This window comes from Bos taurus, chromosome 11 (genome assembly GCF_002263795.3).
Source record: "Bos taurus isolate L1 Dominette 01449 registration number 42190680 breed Hereford chromosome 11, ARS-UCD2.0, whole genome shotgun sequence".
Taxonomy (NCBI): domain Eukaryota; kingdom Metazoa; phylum Chordata; class Mammalia; order Artiodactyla; family Bovidae; genus Bos; species Bos taurus.
The window spans coordinates 82,752,050-82,771,979 of record NC_037338.1 but is presented as its reverse complement, the minus strand read 5'-3'; the positions used below and the strand labels follow the sequence as shown (position 1 = coordinate 82,771,979).

General features: G+C 37.5%; 1 protein-coding gene across 1 annotated transcript in view; it reads right to left on the bottom strand.

Annotated features, from left to right (window-relative positions):
• NBAS (NBAS subunit of NRZ tethering complex) overlaps positions 1–19,930 on the bottom strand; it is a gene marked incomplete in the record, with an annotated part of 468,052 nt that overhangs the window by 435,365 nt on the left and 12,757 nt on the right.

Here is a 19,930-nt window from a genome sequence, read left to right as displayed (position 1 = left end):
TTTCCCATTCACCTCCCACCCCTTCCTCCATCATCCACCTTGGAGCTCACCAGCAGCACAACCACCGGCGCACAAACCATGCGGCTCCAGTCTGTAACCTTCACACACACTGCTGTTTCTCCCTAGAAGGTTCATCTCCAATGCTATTCAAAGGCTTCTTGTTGGTGACAACCATCTGTGGTAACAAACTGTCACCTCTTCCTTCTTTGACACTTATCAAAACTGTGCCCCCAAATATGCTCCACAAAAGTCCCTCAGCATTTATCGCATCAGACGATGTGTTTACATGAGTGTTTTCCCCACAAGTCTCTGAGACAAGGTCTTACTCGACAGTGCCATCCCAGGACCTGGAACAAGATGTTTCACTAATGAGCAAAGCCCAAGAAAAATCTATAATAATGGTAAGGGTTTACCATTCCTTAGGGACTAACAAACAATTAAACATGAATTATATAACTGAAGTCTTTCTTCCACCTAAAAGAGGAATATTATAGAATTCAAACCTCCCTCTTATCTCTACAATATACGTAAAATATGTTCTGTTCATGGGAAAAATATACACGACTTCCTTGAGTTTCTTCATTCTATTTTTCAAAAGGTGAAAAGCATACTAAAAAATACAAGAGAGGCCCTTGAATACAGGAGGGTCTAGTGAATTTTAAGCCTACCAAAGAACTGCATACACTTTGGAAAAGCAATTTTTAAGATGACAATAAACTGAAAAAAAAAAGTCACTTCTCTGTCCTCACATAGCTTTAAAAAAAAATTATGAAACCTGTAAGTGAATTTACACACAGAATGATAACAACACAAGACTCCGAGACCCATATACTCGCAGATGCTATAGGAACACGAGCAAGAGGACAATTTAATGTCTGAAAAATATTAATGTGCTAAACAAACACCGCAACATTTTCCATTATTTCTGTTTTACCTGTGATAACAGATCTTTCCTCTTATTTCATTTTTATAGGAAGATAAACAGATTTACGTACAATATTCTGTATCTGTCTGAAATAAGCCCCATCTGAAGGGAATTTGTTTTTACTATCACTTCCAGTTATAACCAGCCGCTCCAGAAAACTCAGCATGTGTTCTCACCCAAATAAAGATAGGTTTTCACTACAAGATAAAATTTCACCTAACAATATGAAAATGAAGATGGTATCACCAGATTTTGCCAGCATTCTGTATGGTTTTAGAGATGAATGAACAGCACAGATTTTTACAAAGCCAGTGTCAATGGAGTTTTCTGAAAGTATTCAAAAATCTGACAATTACCCCATTCCTGGAGAAGCCGTTTATACCTGCTCTCATCCAGAACCAGCTGCTGAGCTTGCCTCCACCTCAGAGCTTCCATCCACTTGGCCTGGAACTCTCTTCCCCTGAACCCGTCCTGGGCTCCTTTCCATCTTTCACATCGCCATGTAAATCTCACTTGCTCAGGCAGCGTTCTCCAACTGCCCTGTCTCAGCAGCCTCAAGGCCCCACTGTTCTCCTCCATTCCGATGATTTCATGTCTTTCACAGCCCTTATCCCAAATCAGTATATATGTCTACTTCTCACCATCTGCCTTGTGCATTAAACTATTAATTCCACAACGTTAGATGCTGTGTCCATTCTGTTCATAACTTTATCACCAGCGCCTCATACTCTGCTGGTACACAACAGCACCCCGGGGCTGAAGAAGCACACTGCAGTCCAGTGCTCATGTACCCAAATTAGAGATGGAAAAGGGGAAGAACTGAAAATAAGGAACCCTGGGCTTTATTCTCAGTGATGCTGTCCAACGGCTGGGTGTGACCATGGGGCGATCACCAAGGGTTCAATGAACATAGTCTCCCAAACATTCTCTGACTCTGACATCAAGAACCAGTGAGCAAGAACAAACTAGCAGGACTAGAAGACACGCAGAGGAGTTAATTATCTAAATGTTCGCACATATGAGAAAAACTATACAGTCCTAGAACAAGAAAGTTCTAAAGCATAAGAAAGTTTGAAGCTATAAAGGAAAAAAAGAATGACAAGAGTGGCTACCACTCCCCCACAACAAAAAAAAAAAAACCTCTGTGAAAATAAGACATAACAAATGTAAAAGGCAAATGGATTTGGAAAAATATCTGCAACAAATGACAAAGGATAACATTCATACTATAATACAGAAATAATAAGAGAATAGTCAAATAAGGACACAGTCAATAAAGAAAAGTCAAGTAATCCAAGAGGAATATAGACAAAAGGATATGATCTAACTATTCACATATACACACACACACACAAAATAGCCACTTAACATGTTTTACTTAATAAATAAAGATATGCAAATTAGAAATGAGATGCTTTTTTCCCCCCTGCTAACCTGATGATATTTTAGAAAATGGGTACCTTATAGTACTGATTTGAACCGGTTAGTGAGATAACCTTCCTAGCTCATGTGATAAACTTACTGGAAATCTAAGAGTTTCAAATTTCTGGAGGAGTCAGAGAGAAAATATAATTGTTTTGTTTATAACATATAATTTTACCAAATTATTTTCATAATTAGTTTGAGAGGAAGGTTTTCCCTACTCCCAGAAAACACAAGATTCAAACCTGTAATTTTTCAGATAGAAACCATAAAGTTATAAACATATTTGCTGGTTCATTCAGTCCTTTGTTAACTTTTGTGAAGTCATCAGGTTTTTCATTAGAATACCAGGACATATCAAAATATTAAGAACTTCATATAATTTCTAGGATATCTGTATTAGTAATTTTACCATACATTATGAGTGGATTTATTACTCATTTGATAATCTTTTTCATGTAATTTAACCAATCAAATAAACACAGTTTAATATCTCCCTTTGGGATGTTTCAGGGGTCTTCTGAAGCACCCCAAAGTTAGCTAGAGGTCAAAAGAACTTCAAAAGAATTCTATTTAGGAAGTTTTATCGAAAAGATCAATTAAAAGGGTTTAGAACATTTGGTCAGATTTAGTCAATGTTGATGGGTGTATCATTGCTTGCTGATATGTCACAACAGGTGTAAATACCAAGGCTCAAGGTCTAGTGAAAGTCAGCTCTGTCATCTTGGACCTAGTCGACTAACCGGTTTTCTAATGGCTGTGTCATTTCTAACAAAATCCATTTATCTAACTAATTGTAATCCAATTTTGCATAACTCTGATCATGCATAACTGATCATGCATAACTCTTTTTAGTATTTTTTCATACTTTTTTTTTTTTTTTACTGAAAACACACTTCCTACTTTCCTTTAACAACCAAGAACTTTTATATTAGCATTTTATAGATTGGTGAGCATAAATACCAGTGATAATTTCTAAAACCCTTGCTTTCTTAGAACGTTTTAGGATGGCACCAAACATTTTTCATTTATAGTCCCAAATTTCTTTAGTTTCTCTGTAAAAGGAAATTAGTGTTTAGTAGTAAATGTTTCAAAGTCTTATTTTATTTGGAAATGACCTAACTACTCAATAGACTTCCAACACTTAGCACACTTGGCACAACCCTTAGAAATTTAAGTTACACCAATCTGGAGAGACTATTTTAGATAGATATTTCTAAAGAATAATTATTCTTAATAGAGTTTATATAAAAGCTCACCTCATTTACATTTTTTTTTAGAAGTTTCTTCACTCGAGGTAATGTCCTTGTTGACAAACTCGTAACAGGTATAATATTTAACTTATATTAAACCTAGGTACAGTAAAAATATTATACTTACTGTTAATTACTCTAAGACATCTCTATATTAGATAGGTCAACAAACAAACATTAATATCAGGTATTTATTACTGAATATTTCCTAGTTCACATGAACCTGGAATTTATTGTTTAATTTATAATTATTTCATTTGTAAGCACTTAATTTGGTTATATTTGATTAAAATGAGGGTAATTATAGGGAGAAAAAGATGCTTTAATAAATGTTAAATCCCAGTTTGTTAATGGAGGTCTACCAATGGAGGTAGTAAGACTCATTTCTTGGATAGTTCTTTGCTGTTATGTGATATTAATGTAAAATTTAATTGAATTCTTAAAGAACACCCTAAGTTTGTTTCTGAAGTTTATCTCAGTAATCTATCTTTGGATGAAGATCAGATGCCTCATGACCTGCAACCAGGACTGGAAAAAGACATAATTTAAGGGACTGTCTCCAACCTGGATAGGACTTTTTTATCAGGTACTCTTAACTAGCTCAGGCTTCCCTGGTGGCTCAGAGGGTAAAGCGTCTGCCTACAATGCGGGAGACCTGTGTTTGATCCCTTGGTCAGGAAGATCCCCTGGAGAAGGAAATGACAACCCACTCCAGTACTCTTGTCTGGAAAATCCCATGGACTGAGAAGTCTGGTAGGCTACAGTCTATGGGGTCGCAAAGAGTCAGAGACGACTGAGCAACTTCATTTTCACTCATGGTGCTGATAGTGGAAAAAGAATGGCTTCACTCATACCTTTGACCTGGCTGTATAAAGTATAACTTTCAGGAAGGAAACATGGCAGTAGCTACACTTTGAATACTATACCCACGGACAAACAGGATGTCTTTTCCAGCATTGTTACAAGGGGAAGGGGACAAAGATAAGAAGAGAAAGAAAAAAATAAGCCACAGTACACCATGTAAATTTCCACAAATAGGGAAATAGATAAATAAAATGGGGTTCACATTCTATGAAGAATGCAAATTAAGATAATACAATCTTGTTACTTTTCGATTTCATTATTTGAATTTGTTACAATTATGTACTGCTTTTGTAATTAAAACGGAAAAAAAAAAACCAGAGTAACTAGTTTCAGATTAGGCCTCCCAGTATAAAAATAAAATATGGCAAAGAACTATTTTCAGATGGTTTATTACAAGCAGGACAAGATGTGATGACAGGGAGAAAGGGAAACGGATGAGGTGAGCCCCAGGCTCGCCCTCGCTCTCTGCCAGGAAGCACTTTCTCCACTAGGTGTATGAAGAGGGACCTCAGACAGGACATGGAAGTCTAACTGAACTGCGAGGAAGGTTAGAGTTTGGAGCTACCAAGCTGACTAGAATCTGCAAGGCAACCTTCCAGACGCAAGTGGGTAAGGCAGAAAAGGAATGCCCAAAGTATGCAGAGAGGAATCCCTGGGTTTCTGGCCAAACACAACTTTGTACACACTTGGAGAGGATGAGTTATCAGAGGGAGAACAACTAGCAGATCTTAGGGAGGATCTGAAATGGTAATAAGTTCCAGCTAGCCACAGTGGATGGAGAAGGAAATGGCAACCCACTCCAGTGTTCTTGCCTGGAACCCCAGGAATGGCAGAGCCTGGTGCACTGCCGTCTATGGGGTCTCGCAGAGTCGGACACAACTGAAGCGACTTAGCAGCAGCAGCAGCAGCAGCAGCCACAGTGGAGAGACTTCACTGAACACTTTGAGCATTTCTAAGAGATCCTGGACAGGCCTCATCTTAAAGTAGAACTGATCTAACCCTAAAATAAAAGCTACTGTAAAGCATATCCTACAACACTGATAAGTCTTAAAAAATTAAGCCAATCCACAAAGAAATTAACTTCCCAAAACAAAATGCAATACCCTTAAGAAAAGATAACAAATACCAGACACTCTATAACACAGCACCCATAATGTTGAGCATATAATCTAAAGTTGCAAAGTATGTGAAGCAGGAAAGCATAACCCATATCATGAAAAAAAAAAGAAACCTGTCAATAGAAATATACCCAGAAATGATACTTATCGAGGAATAAGCAGACAAGGACTTCAAAATAGCTATTAAAACATATTTTGGGATACAAAAAAAAGTATAAACAAAGCGAATAAATAGGGAATCAAAAAGAATCTGATGGAAACTATAAAATGCTCAATTACTGAAATGAAAAAGGTAATACCTGAAATGAAAAATTCATTGGATGGACTTAAAAGCACATTAAGCACTGTAGAGGAAAAAAAAAGTTTAAACTGATACCTTGAAAACTTCACAAAATAAACTACACAAATTAAAAAAGAGGGGAAAACTGAAAAAATTAATAGAATATCAGTAACCAGTGGAATAATCACAACCAATCTATAAGTGCCAGAGAGGGGAAAGAGACTGAGTTAGAAAACTTTATTTGAATTTTAAATAACATCCATAAAATTTTAAATGTGATGAAATCTACAAATCCACTGATCTTAGAGGCTTAATGGACCTACAGGAAGATAAAGTAGAAAAATGAAGTCAAGTCATATTGTTAGAGGAAGCACACTGACTGAAACCACCCACCCTGGCCAGACACCATAGTAACTATTTGCATGGAGTTGTTTTACCACAGGAGGTCCTGGTAAGGAACACGGAACTAATAAGCCTCCACCTGGGCGCCCTTTCCCAATAAAATCTCTCGCTTTGTCAGCACATGTGTCTCCTCGGACGATTCATTTCCGAGTGTTCAACAAGAGCCCAGTTTTGGGCCCTGGAAGAGGTCCCCCTTCCTGGAACAATGATAGTCAAATTTCTAAAATCAGTGATAAAGAGAAAATCTCAGAAGCAGCTGGAAAAGAGAGACATTACCTACAGGAAAACAGTAATAGAAACGGCTGTTAACGTCTCATCAAAACAATGCAATGACCTCTTTAAAGAGCTGAAAGAAAAAAAACAATCAACCTGGAATTCTATATCCAGATAAGATATTTTACAAAAATGAAGGCAAAAATCAAAAATGGTTTCAGATCAACAGACCTGCATTACAAGAAATACTAAATAAGGTCTTCAAGTTGAAGAGAAACACTACCAAATGGAAACTTTCACAAAAAGAAAAAGTTAAAAATAATAGAGGTGGAAAATAGAAGAAAAAATAAGAGATCCATCCTTGTTTAATTCCTTAGTTACATGACAAAAAATTAATAATATACTGTAGAGGTTTAACATTTATTTAAAAAGTTAGAAAACAGTACAAAGGAGTAGGAGGGAAGAGATACACACTGTATAATTAATTTTTAAATGTACATTGTAAATCCCAGAACAAATGCTAAAAGGAACAGAGAAGTGATAGGACAGATAGAAAAATAAGACACAATATATAATGAATAATGCAATAAATGAGATCAAAAACACTCTGGAGGGAACAAATAGTAGAATAATGGAGACAGAAGATAGGATTAGTGAATTAGAAGACACAATGGTAGAAATAAATGAATCAGTGAGGAAAAAAGAAAAACAAGTTAAAAGAAATGAGGACAATCTCAGAGACCTCTGGGACAATGTTAAATGCCCCAACATTCAAATCATAGGAGTCCCAGAAGAAGAAGACAAAAAGAAAGACCATAAGAAAATACTTGAGGAGATAATAGTTGAAACTTCCCTGAAACGGGGAAGGAAATAATCACCCAAGTCCAAGAAACCCAGAGAGTCCCAAACAGGATAAACCCAAGGCGAAACACCCCAAGACACATATTAATCAAATTAACAAAGATCAAACACAAAGAACAAATATCAAAAGCAGCAAGGGAAAAACAACAAATAACACACAAGGGGATTCCCATAAGGATAACCGCTGATCTTTCAATAGAAACTCTTCAGGCCAGGAGGGAAAGGCAGGATATACTTAAAGTGATGAAAGAAAATAACCTATAGCCCAGATTACAGTACCCAGCAAGGATCTCATTCAAATATGAAGGAGAAATCAAAAGCTTTACAGACAAGCAAAAGCTGAGAGAATTCAGCACCACCAAACCAGCTCTCCAACAAATGCTAAAGGATCTTCTCTAGACAGGAAACACAAAAAGGGTGTATAAACTTGAACCCAAAACAATAAAGTAAATGGCAAAGGGATCATACTTATCAATAATTACCTTAAACGTAAATGGGTTGAATACCCCAACCAAAAGACAAAGATTGGCTGAATGAATACAAAAACAAGACCCCTATATATGTTGTCTACAAGAGACCCACCTCAAAACAAGGGACACATACAGACTGAAAGTGAAGGGCTGGAAAAAGATATTCCATGCAAATAGAGACCGAAAGAAAGCAGGAGTAGCAATACTCATATCAGATAAAATAGACTTTAAAACAAAGGCTGTGAAAAGAGACAAAGAAAAACACTACATAATGATCAAAGGATCAATCCAAGAAGAAGATATAACAATTATAAATATACATGCACCCAACATAGGAACACCACAATATGTAAGACAAATGCTAACAAGTATGAAAGGGGAAATTAACAATAACACAATAATAGTGGGAGACTTTAATACCCGACTCACACCTATGGATAGATCAACTAAACAGAAAATTAACAAGGAAACACAAACATTAAATGATACAATAGACCAGTTAGACCTAATTGATATCTATAGGACATTTCATCCCAAACAATGAATTTCACCTTTTTCTCAAGTGCACATGGAACCTTCTCCAGGATAGATCACATTCTGGGCCACAATCTAGCCTTGGTAAATTCAAAAAAATTGAAATCATTCCAAGCATCTTTTCTGACCACAATGCAGTAAGATTAGATCTCAATTACAGGAGAAAAACTATTAAAAATTCCAACATATGGAGGCTGAACAACATGCTGCTGAATAACCAACAAATCACAGAAGAAATCAAAAAAGAAATCAAAACATGCATAGAAATGAATGAAAATGAAAACACAACCCAAAACCTGTGGGACACTGTAAAAGCAGTGCTAAGGGGAAGGTTCATAGCAATAGAGGCATACCTCAAGAAACAAGAAAAAAGTCAAATAAATAACCTAACGCTACACCTAAAGCAACTAGAAAAGGAAGAAATGAAGAACCCCAGGGTTAGTAGAAGGAAAGAAATCTTAAAAATTAGGGCAGAAATAAATGCAAAAGAAACAAAAGAGACCATAGCAAAAATCAACAAAGACAAAAGCTGGTTCTTTGAGAGGATAAATAAAATTGACAAACCATTAGCCAGACTCATCAAGAAACAAAGGGAGAAAAATCAAATCAATAAAATTCGAAATGAAAATGGAGAGATCACAACAGACAACACAGAAATATAAAGGATCATAAGAGACTACTATCAGCAAGTATATGCCAATAAAATGGACAACGTGGAAGAAATGGACAAATTCTTAGAAAAGTACAACTTTCCAAAACTGAACCAGGAAGAAATAGAAAATCTTAAGAGACCCATCACAAGCATGGAAATTGAAACTATAATCAGAAATCTTCCAGCAAACAAAAGCCCAGGTCCAGACGGCTTCACAGTTGAATTCTACGAAAAATTTAGGGGAGAGCTAACACCTTTCCTACTCAAACTCTTCCAGAAAATTGCAGAGGAAGGTAAACTTCCAAACTCATTCTATGAGGCCACCATTACCTTAATAACAAAACCTGACAAAGATGCCACAAAAAAAGAAAACTACAGGCCAATATCACTGATGAACATAGATGCAAAAATCCTTAACAAAATACTAGCAATCAGAATCCAACAACACATTAAAAAGATCATATATCATGACCAAGTGGGGTTTATCCCAGGGATGCAAGGATTCTTCAATATCCACAAATTAATCAATGTAATACACCACATTAACAAATTGAAAAAAGCCATATGATTATCTCAATAGATTCAGAGAAAGCCTTTGACAAAATTCAACATCCATTTATGATAAAAACTCTCCAGAAAGCAGGAATAGAAGGAACATACCTCAACATAATAAAAGCTATACATGACAAACCCACAGCAAACATTATCCTCAATGGTGAAAAATTGAAAGCATTTCCTCTAAAGTCAGGAACAAGACAAGGGTGCCCACTCTCACCACTACTATTCACTTTTGGAAGTGAAAGTGGAAGTTTTGGCCACAGCAATCAGAGCAGAAAAAGAAATAAAAGGAATCCAAATTGGAAAACAAGAAGTAAAACTCTCACTGTTTGCAGATGACATGATCATCTACATAGAAAACCCTAAAGACTCCACTAGAAAATTATTAGAACTAATCAATGAATACAGTAAAGTGGCAGGATATGAAATCAACACACAGAAATCCCTTGCATTCCTATACACTAATAATGAGAAAATAGAAAGAGAAATTAAGGAAACAATTCCATTCGCCATTGCAATTAAAAGAATAAAATATTTAGGAATATATCTACCTAAAGAAACTAAAGACCTATATACAGAAAACTATAAAACACTGGTGAAAGAAATCAAAGAGGACACTAATAGATGGAGAAATATACCGTGTTCATGAATTGGAAGAATCAATATAGTGAAAATGAGTATACTACCCAAAGCAATCTATAGGTTCAATGCAATCCCTATCAAGCTACCAACGGTATTTTTCACAGAGCTAGAACAAATTTCACAATTTGTATGGAAATACAAAAAACCTTGAATAGTCAAAGCAATCTTGAGAAAGAAGAATGGAACTGGAGGAATCAACCTGCCTGACTTCAGGCTCTACTACAAAGCCACAGTCATCAAGACAGTGTGGTACTGGCACAAAGACAGAAATATAGATCAATGGAACAAAATACAAAGCCCATAGATAAACGCATGCACCTATGGCCACCTTATCTTTGACAAAGGAGGCAAGAATATACAATGGAGAAAAGACAATCTCTTTAACAAGTGGTGCTGGGAAAACTGGTCAACCACTTGTAAAAGAATGAAACTAGAACACTTTCTAACACCATACACAAAAATAAACTCAAAATGGATTAAAGATCTAAACATAAGACCAGAAACTATACAACTCCTGGAGTAGAACATAGGCAAAACACTCTCCGACATACATCACAGCAGGATCCTCTATGACCCACCTCCCAGAATATTGGAAATAAAAGCAAAATTAAACAAATGGGACCTAATTAAACTTAAAAGCTTCTGCACAACAAAGGAAACTATAAGCAAGGTGAAAAGACAGCCTTCAGAATGGGAGAAAATAATAGCAAATGAAGAAACCAACAAAGAATTAATCTCAAAAATATACAAGCAACTCCTGCAGCTCAATTCCATAAAAATAAATGACCCAGTCAAAAAAATGGGCCAAAGAACTAAACAGACATTTCTCCAAAGAAGACATACAGATGGCTAACACATGAAAAGATGCTCACCATGACTCATTATCAGAGAAATGCAAATCAAAACCACAATGAGGTACCATCTCATGCCAGCCAGAATGGCTGCGATCCAAAAGTCTACAAATAATAAATGCTGGAGAGGGTGCTGAGAAAAGGGAACCCTCTTACACTGTTGGTGGGAATGCAAACTAGTACAGCCACTATGGAGAACAGTGTGGAGATTCCTTAAAAAACTGTAAATAGAACTGCCATATGACCCAGCAATCCCACTGTTGGGCATACACACCAAGGAAACCAGAAGTGAAAGAGACATGTGTACCCCAATGTTCATCGCAGCATGGTTTATAATAGCCAGGACATGGAAGCAACCTAGATGTCCATCAGCAGACGAAAGGATAAGAAAGCTGTGATACATATACACAATGGAGTATTACTCAGCCATTGAAAAGAATACATTTGAATCAGTTCTAATGAGGTGGATGAAACTGGAGCCCATTATACAGAGTGAAGTAAGCCAGAAAAAAAAACACCAATACAGTATACTAACGCATGTATATGGAATTTAGAAAGATGGTAACGATAACCCTGTATGCGAGACAGCAAAAGAGACACAGATGTACAGAACAGTCTTTTGGACTCTGTGGGAGAGGACAAGGGTGGGATGATTTGGGAGAATGGCATTGAAACATGTATAATATCATATATGAAACAAATTGCCAGACCAGGTTCGATGCATGATACAGGATGCTTGGCGCTGATGCACTGGGATGACCCAGAGGGATGGTATGGGGAGGGAGGTGGGAGAGGGGTTCAGGATGGGGAACATGTGTACACCCGTGGAGGATTCATCTTGATGTTTGGCAAAACCAATACAATATTGTAAAGTAATTAGCCTCCAATTAAAATAAATAAATTTATATTTTAAAAATTAATTAAAAAAAGAAAAATAAGACAGTAAACCCCAACCAGCTCAGTAACTACATTAAATGTAAATGTCCTAAACATCACAATTAAATGACAGAAATTGTCAGACTGAAAAAATAAGTATGACTCAAGTTATATGATTTCTACAAGACCAAGAGATGTACATTTAATAAATACACAGATAAATGCAAAAGAGGTAATAGAGCTATGTCATGCAAATGCTAATCATAAATGAGGAAAAGAGGAGATAAAGATATGTCATACAAATGCTGATCATAAAAAAGCAAGAGCAACTATAATATCAGACAAAACAGAACTCAACTGTAATAATATTAGACAAAATAGAATAATATTAGACAAAGAGTATTCCTGCAAATAGAAAGGGACATTCCATCACAATAAAGGAGCCATTTCCTCAAGACAACAAAATAATACCTGCAGATACCTAAAAACTAGAACCCCTAAATATCAATACATAAAGATGGATAGAACTAAAGGTAAGACAAACAAATATGCAATCATATTTGGAAATGTCAACCTTCTCTCAGGAACTGATAGAACAACTAGACAGAAAATTAGTATATATAAAAGTGTGAACAGCTCTGACACCCAATTCAATGTAATTAACACTTATACACCACTATATTCAATATCTGCACCCCATATGCAATAATCAAATCCTGAAGACAGAATTATTTTGAAGACAGACAATATGCTATGCATAAATCAAACCTTAATAAATTTAAAAGGTTAAAATCATATCAAATATGTTCTTCAATCCCAAGAGAATTAAATTAGATAATAAAAATGTTTATATTAGAACAAGCTTAAACGCTTACAGAAGAAAAAAGATTTGAAGTCAATGATCTAAACGTCCATCTTCCATCTAGACAAATATGAGCAAATTAAATCTCACAGTCAGAAGAAAGGAAATAGAGCAAAAATCAGGAGAATAGAAAACTAAACCATAAACCTATTTTTATTGAATATTAGTAAACTGATAAAAATCTGGCTTCACTGACCAAGAAAAAAGAAAACACAAATTACCAGTATCAAGAATAAAAGAGGAACATCACTACAGATCTGACATAAAATAAAAGGTAATAAAGAAACATTAAAACTTTATGCCAATATATGGTAAAATATAGAGGGAAATTCCATAAAAGATGGGAATAAAAAAAAGAGGAAATTTAAATTTTTAAAAGCCTTATATCTATTTTTAAATTCTAATTAAGAATTATCAGTAAAAACCTACCCACAAAACTCTAGTTTCACTAGTGAATTCTACCAAACATTAAGAAATTAATTCCAATTCTACACGCTAGTAAAGTAATGCTCAAAATTCTCCAAGCCAAGCTTCAGCAATACATGAACTGTGAACTTCCAGATGTTCAAGCTGGTTTTGGAAAACGCAGAACCAGAGATCAAACTGTCAACATCCACTGGATCATCGAAAAAGCAAGACAGTTCCAGAAAAACATCTATTTCTGCTTTATTGACTATGCCAAATCCTTTGTGTGGATCACAACAAGCTGTGGAAAATTGTTAAAAAGATAGGAATACCAGACCACCTTACCTGCCTCCTAAGAAATCTTTAGGCAGGTTAAGAAGCAACAAACAGTTAGAACTGGACATGGAACAACAGACTGGTTCCAAATAGGAAAAGGAGTACGTCAAGGCTCTATTATTGTCACCCTGCTTATTTTACTTATATGCAGAGTACATCATGAGAAACGCTGGGCTGAACGAAGCACAAACTGGAACTGCCGGGAGAAATATCAATAACCTTATATATGCAGATGACAACACCCATATGGCAGAAAGTGAAGAACTGAAGAGCCTTTTGATGAAAGTGAAAGAGGAGAGTGAAAAAGTTGGCTTAAAGCTCAACATTCAGAAAACGAAGATCATGGCATCCGGTCCCATCACTTCATGGCAAATAGATGGGGAAACAGTGGAAACAGTGTCAGACTTTATTTTGGGGGGCTCCAAAATCACTGCAGATGGTAATTGCTGCCGTGAAATTAAAAGACGCTTACTCCTTAGAAGAAAAGTTATGACCAACCTAAACAGCATGTTAAAAAGCAGAGACATTATTTTGTCAACAAAGGTCCGTCAAGGCTATGGTTTTTTCCAGGAGTCACATATGGATTTGAGAGTTGGACTATAAGGAAAGCTGAGCACCTAAGAATTAATGCTTTTGAACTGTGGTGTTGGAGTAGACTCTTGAGAGTCCCTTGGACTGCGAGGAGATCCAACCAGTCCATCCTAAAGGAGATGGATCAGTCCTGGGTGTTCATTGGAAGGACTGATGCTGAAGCTGAAGCTCCAATACTTTGGCTACCTGATGCAAAGAGCTGACTCATTGGAAAAGACCCTGATGCTGGGAAAGATTGAAGGCAGGAGGAGAAGGGGACAACAGAGGATGAGATGGTTGGATGGCATCACCGACTCAATGGACATGAGTTTGGGTAAACTCCGGGAGCTGGTGATGGACAGGGAACCCGGTGTGCTGCCATCCATGGGGACGCAGAGTCGGACACGACTGAGTGACTGAACTGAACTGAACGCAAAGTCTTACAGAAAAAAGGGAACACTTGACAACTCATATTTTGAGACCAGCACTACTCCAGTGCAAAACCAGAAAAACATTACCAAAATAAAAATCTATAAACCAATAACTCCATTGGCAAAGACAGGTAACAATAATATGCTCTCTGTTACACACAATTATCTGCACAGAGGCCTACTGAATGTTCTACCCTGCTGGTGAAATCAAGTACAACACTGAGGTACTTACTGCTCAGAGACCCAATACATGGGCACTTCTGCATAATGTGGGTAGCTGGGAGACCTATGTCCTAACACAGGAAGTTATCCAGTTAAAAAAAAATAATAATTTAAAAAGATACTTCAGGAAATTCTTCTTGAACTTCAACCTAGACGACTTAAACAATCTTTAAATGAAGAAAGTAGATTATAAAACATTTAACTTCCATAGAACATATCTACAGTAAAAATACTTAGAGAAAAAAACATCTGAAAGAACAGATCATGAAATGTTAGTCTTACTCATCTCTGGATGATGTGCTTATCTTTATTTTTTACTTTTTGCTCATTCTTAGTTTCTGAAACTTTTACTGAGAATGTGTATTGTTTTGTCAACAAGAAAAAATTTATTAACATTCATGAAAAGAAATTTAAAAAGCTATATAAGCTGAGGCTCCTGAATCACACAGTTCAAGAGAGAAATGTTTCATTTCAAAACCAGGGCGCTTCAAACAGTCTATGCTTCCCAAAATTTTTCCTATCAAGACACACACACTACCGTGTCTGTACAGCACTGGTGGCTCAGTGGTAAAAAGAATCCGCCTGCAACGCAGGAGGCACAGATTCGCTCCCTGGGTTGGGAAGATCCCCTGGAGGAAGGAATGGCAAACCCACTTCAGTATTCTTGCCTGGGAAATCCCATGGACAGAGAAGCTGGAGGGCTACAGTTCATGGGGGTCACAGAGAGTCAGACACAACTTAGCAGCTAAACAACAGCATGGCACCTGTGGGTAAGTAGATGAGGCTGCTGAAAACTGGAGGCAACCAGCCTGGGTTTGTGCTGTCAGAGGGCCACCAGGCCACTGGACAATTGATGGCCTGGTGGACAACTGATGGACAATTGGGGGCCTCAGCCCACATACATCTAGGCAAGCTGCTACTCAGCATTAGGAAGCTCTGGGTTATGGTATCTCAAACTCAGAAACATGAAAAAAATCTCCTGATTAACATAGGAAAGCTCTAAAAATGTCTAATTCCATGTGCTATTTTTAAGTCTTTATTCAAGACAGAGAAGACGAAATTACTATTTATGGCCTGGCAAACATAGCCAAAACAAGTTGCAATCCACATTTAAAACATCCTCAAACTGCATATATTTTATCAAACAATAACTGAAAAATATTGAAGTGGAACCAAATAGCTCCTATTTCAGTCTGCAGACTCTACAATGAGTTTCAGAAATGCAGTAACAACAATCTGGCTCCTTCTCTCCAGGCATACACAGGAAACATCATTTGGCAGATGAGAGTTATGCCCATAAAGATGAGTTAGATGATAAGCAAACGATCATTACCTCACATTATATGAAATGGAAAGAAGCCATTAATGCAGCATTAAAGTCATAAATTCACACATTCAGAAGCCAACAAAATAAAACATTAGTTCTCAAAGCATTATTATCTCATTCATGCTGCCACATTAACTGTACGCAGTAAAGTGAAAAGTGAAAGTCGCTTAGTCATGTCCGACTCTTTGCGATCCTATGGACTATATGGAATTCTCCAGGCCAGAATACTGGAGTGGATATCCTTTCCCTTCTTCAGGGGATCTTCCCAACCCAGGGATTGAACCCAGGTCTCCCTCACTGCAGGCAGATTCTTTACCAGCTAAGCCACCAGGAACCGCCCGTACACAGTAAAAGCTCTAACAAATGTTACAAATTGTCTGAAATACAGAAGGGTTAATCTTCCCATGTTCATGTTAACTCACAGATTTCTTGGTTTACTTATGGACTCAGAGCAGGGTCTAATGTCAAAGCTCAAAGGGGCCCTGAGTGTCTGGATCACTCCTAGATTCTGAGCACACTTCTCAGAAGCCCACCACATGGACCCCAAGCCCCAACCCAACAAGAGGGAATCACTGGGGAAAAGGTAACTGAATATCCCCAACTATTCTGGGAACTTCTTGATCCTTATACTCTATTTACTCCAAACGTGGTCCACTTCAGTAAGTGCTGGTGAAAAACCTATAGAAAGCAAATTGAGAAAAACCTGGAACCCCAAAGTTTTAGAAAGTCACAAAAACTATTCGCCTTCTATTATTCTCAAAAAGATACTAAGCAAACATGGCTTCTTATCTAGCCTTATAGATCTAATTGTGGTATGTATACACACTGTGTATAACAGAAATAAAAAACACGAGTATCATGACAAATACCCACAAACTTATGTATGTGTATGATATACACGAAATACATACATATGTGTGTATGTACATACACACACATACACACACATGAACTTACAAAATTAACTCACAAGAAACAAGGAAATACACTATGTTCATAGATTCATTTACAAAATCATTTTAGTAGTTACCAAACACCATTATCCATTTGATATGGCCAAAACCTGTGTGCCTGCTATGTGTTAGACACCATGCTAGGCACTAAGAATGAAAAAAAAATTTTTCAGTAACAGAGAAGCCCTGATTTCAATCTAATTAGGAATCACACAAGCAAAACAACAATTGAAAAAGGAAAGGAAATTAGGCTAAGTGCAATGATTCAGGTACAAAAAGTCCTACAGAAACATTAAGAAAAAATGCACAAAACATGAGGAAGAAGCCAAGGGAAAAAAGGTTGCCCAAAAAAGCTGATGTTTGAACAAAAACATGAGAGCTAATTAATTAAATAGAACGGTGGATGCACCTAGACCAACGGAACAATCGGCACCATGGTATAAAAAGCACGATGGGGCTCGAAACTGCAAGCTACTTGACGCCAGACCACGGGACACATGGCAGGGGCATCTCACAGGAGACACAGGCAGACTAGAGCTAGTCTTATCTCCTGAACTAGAAAATAAGAGCTGCATTCCACAGTCAACGGAGCACAAGTGAGAGATCTTAAGCACGTCTTACAGTACTAGTAACAATAATAGCTTAATGTCTCCTAAGTACTCAGTACGTCAGACATTATTCTAAGAGGTTTATATATATATATGTATATATATATAAGCTCACATCATTTCCCCACAACCCTTTGTACAGGTTTAAGCCTGTATTACAGATCACTGAGGCTCAGAGACATAAAGTATCAATAACATGTCCAAGGTTAGTATCTAGAAAGCAGCAGAGCCAGACTTAAAGGGAACCTTGATAGAATTCTCATTGAAGAATGATCAATTTGACAAGCAGTGTAAAGTATGGATTACTGAAGGGCATATAAGAGGAAACCTTGTTAGGAGACTGTTGCAAGAAACCAAGTAAAAAAAAAATGTTATGAGCCTGAACTAGAGCTGAGACAGATGTGCACAAGCAGCAAGCAAGCATCATTTAAAGATTCCAGGGACGTGGTGAAATTAAGGTGAGTCTTCTCCATTGCATCACTCAGTATAAGCGCAATGAATTATTTCTCTCTCCCCCCCTCCCCAATGGGCTATAAATCCTTAAATCTAGGTAACCTGTATCTTATTCCTTGTTGTATACACAGTGCTTAGGATAATAGTGCCTGGTATGGTGGCAACAAAATAAAATTTGTCAAGGAAAGAAAGAAGGGAGGGAAGGTAAAAGAAGAGAAAATGCCTGGATTTTTGCCTTGGTACGATGAGAGTACCACTGACCAGAATACTGAGGGAACAGGGTACTCCAAGTAACAGAATGGAAGGAACAGATTTCAGGAAGCGGAGGTGAATTTATATAAATATGCAGGAAGTTTCACATTTGCTCTTAAGTGACAATGTACACTGTGTGAACTAACTCCATAAGAACTCTATTTATTAGTGGATCCACTAGTAGACAGTCCATGGGGTCCAAAGAGTTGGACATGACTGAACACAAAGCAGAGACATGGAACTGGGGCTTCCCTGGTGGTTCAGATGGTAAACAATCCACCTGCAATGCAGGAAACCCAGGTTCGATCCTTGGGTTGGGAGGGTTCCCTGGAGAAGGGAATGGCAACCCACTCTGGTATTACTTGTCTGCAGGATTCCACGGACAGAGCCTGGCGGGCTACAGTCCATCAGGTCGCAAAGAGTCCAACACAACTAAGCAACTCACACACACGCATACATGGAATTGTACAAGAATAATAATTCTAACATACTAATATAATTAATACCACCATTAACATGGGACTCCAAACATTTTTAAAACATTTGATTTTTACATCTGAACATCTGAGAATGAGAAGGAAACTGGCCGTAGGCCACCAATGGTGCATTTGACCAGGAGCTTAAGACCAGCCAGGGGAATCCTGTCTTCCCACCATTCCATAGGTTTCAAAACTATCAATGCCTCCCTTCTCCTGGCTCTTTCACGGTTGATTATTTTAACCTAATGCTGCTTTTTAATTAAAAAAAAATTATTAAAAAGCAGACATTACTTTGCCAACAAAGGTCTGTCTAGTCAAAGCTATGGTTTTTCCAGTAGTCATGTATGGACGTGAGAGTTGGACTCTAAAGAAAGCTGAGCGCACTGAAGAATTGATGCTTTTGAACTGCGGTGTTGGAGAAGACTCTTGAGAGTCCCTTGAAATGCAAGGAGATCCAACCAGTCCATCCTAAAGGAAATCAGTCCTGAATGTTCATTGGAAGGACTGATGGTGAAGCTGAAACTCCAATACTCTGGCCACCTGATGTGAAGAGCTGACTCACTAGAAAAGACCCTGATGCTGGGAAAGATTGAAGGCAGAAGGAGAAGGGGACGACAGAGGATGAGATGGTTGGATGGCATCACCGACTCCATGGACATGAGTTTGAGTAAGGCTCTGAGAGTTGGTGATGGCCAGGGAGGCCTGGCGTGCTGCAGTCCATGGAGTCGCAAAGAGTCAGACACAACTGAGCGACTGAACTGAACTGAAAGCTGCTTTAAGGTAAAATATGTACACCATGTTCTTCCAAGCACATGGGGAAAAGGGCATGTGAAGCACTAAATACAGTGTCTGGCACACAGTAAGGACACAAGTGGTTGTCATCACCAGTGACCATGATTATCATCATCACAATTCCGACAACCTCTCCACTGTTAAAGTAACACAAGGTCAAACAAACATAAGTGGAGGTCCTGTAAATAGAACATAACAGATGCATTTATGTAACAGCACATGCACTTAATTGTTTTCCTCCATACCTCAGCCTTTCACACATGGCTCTCGTAGATCAAAACACTCCCCCTGCCTTCTCCTACCTTCTACTCATTCTTAA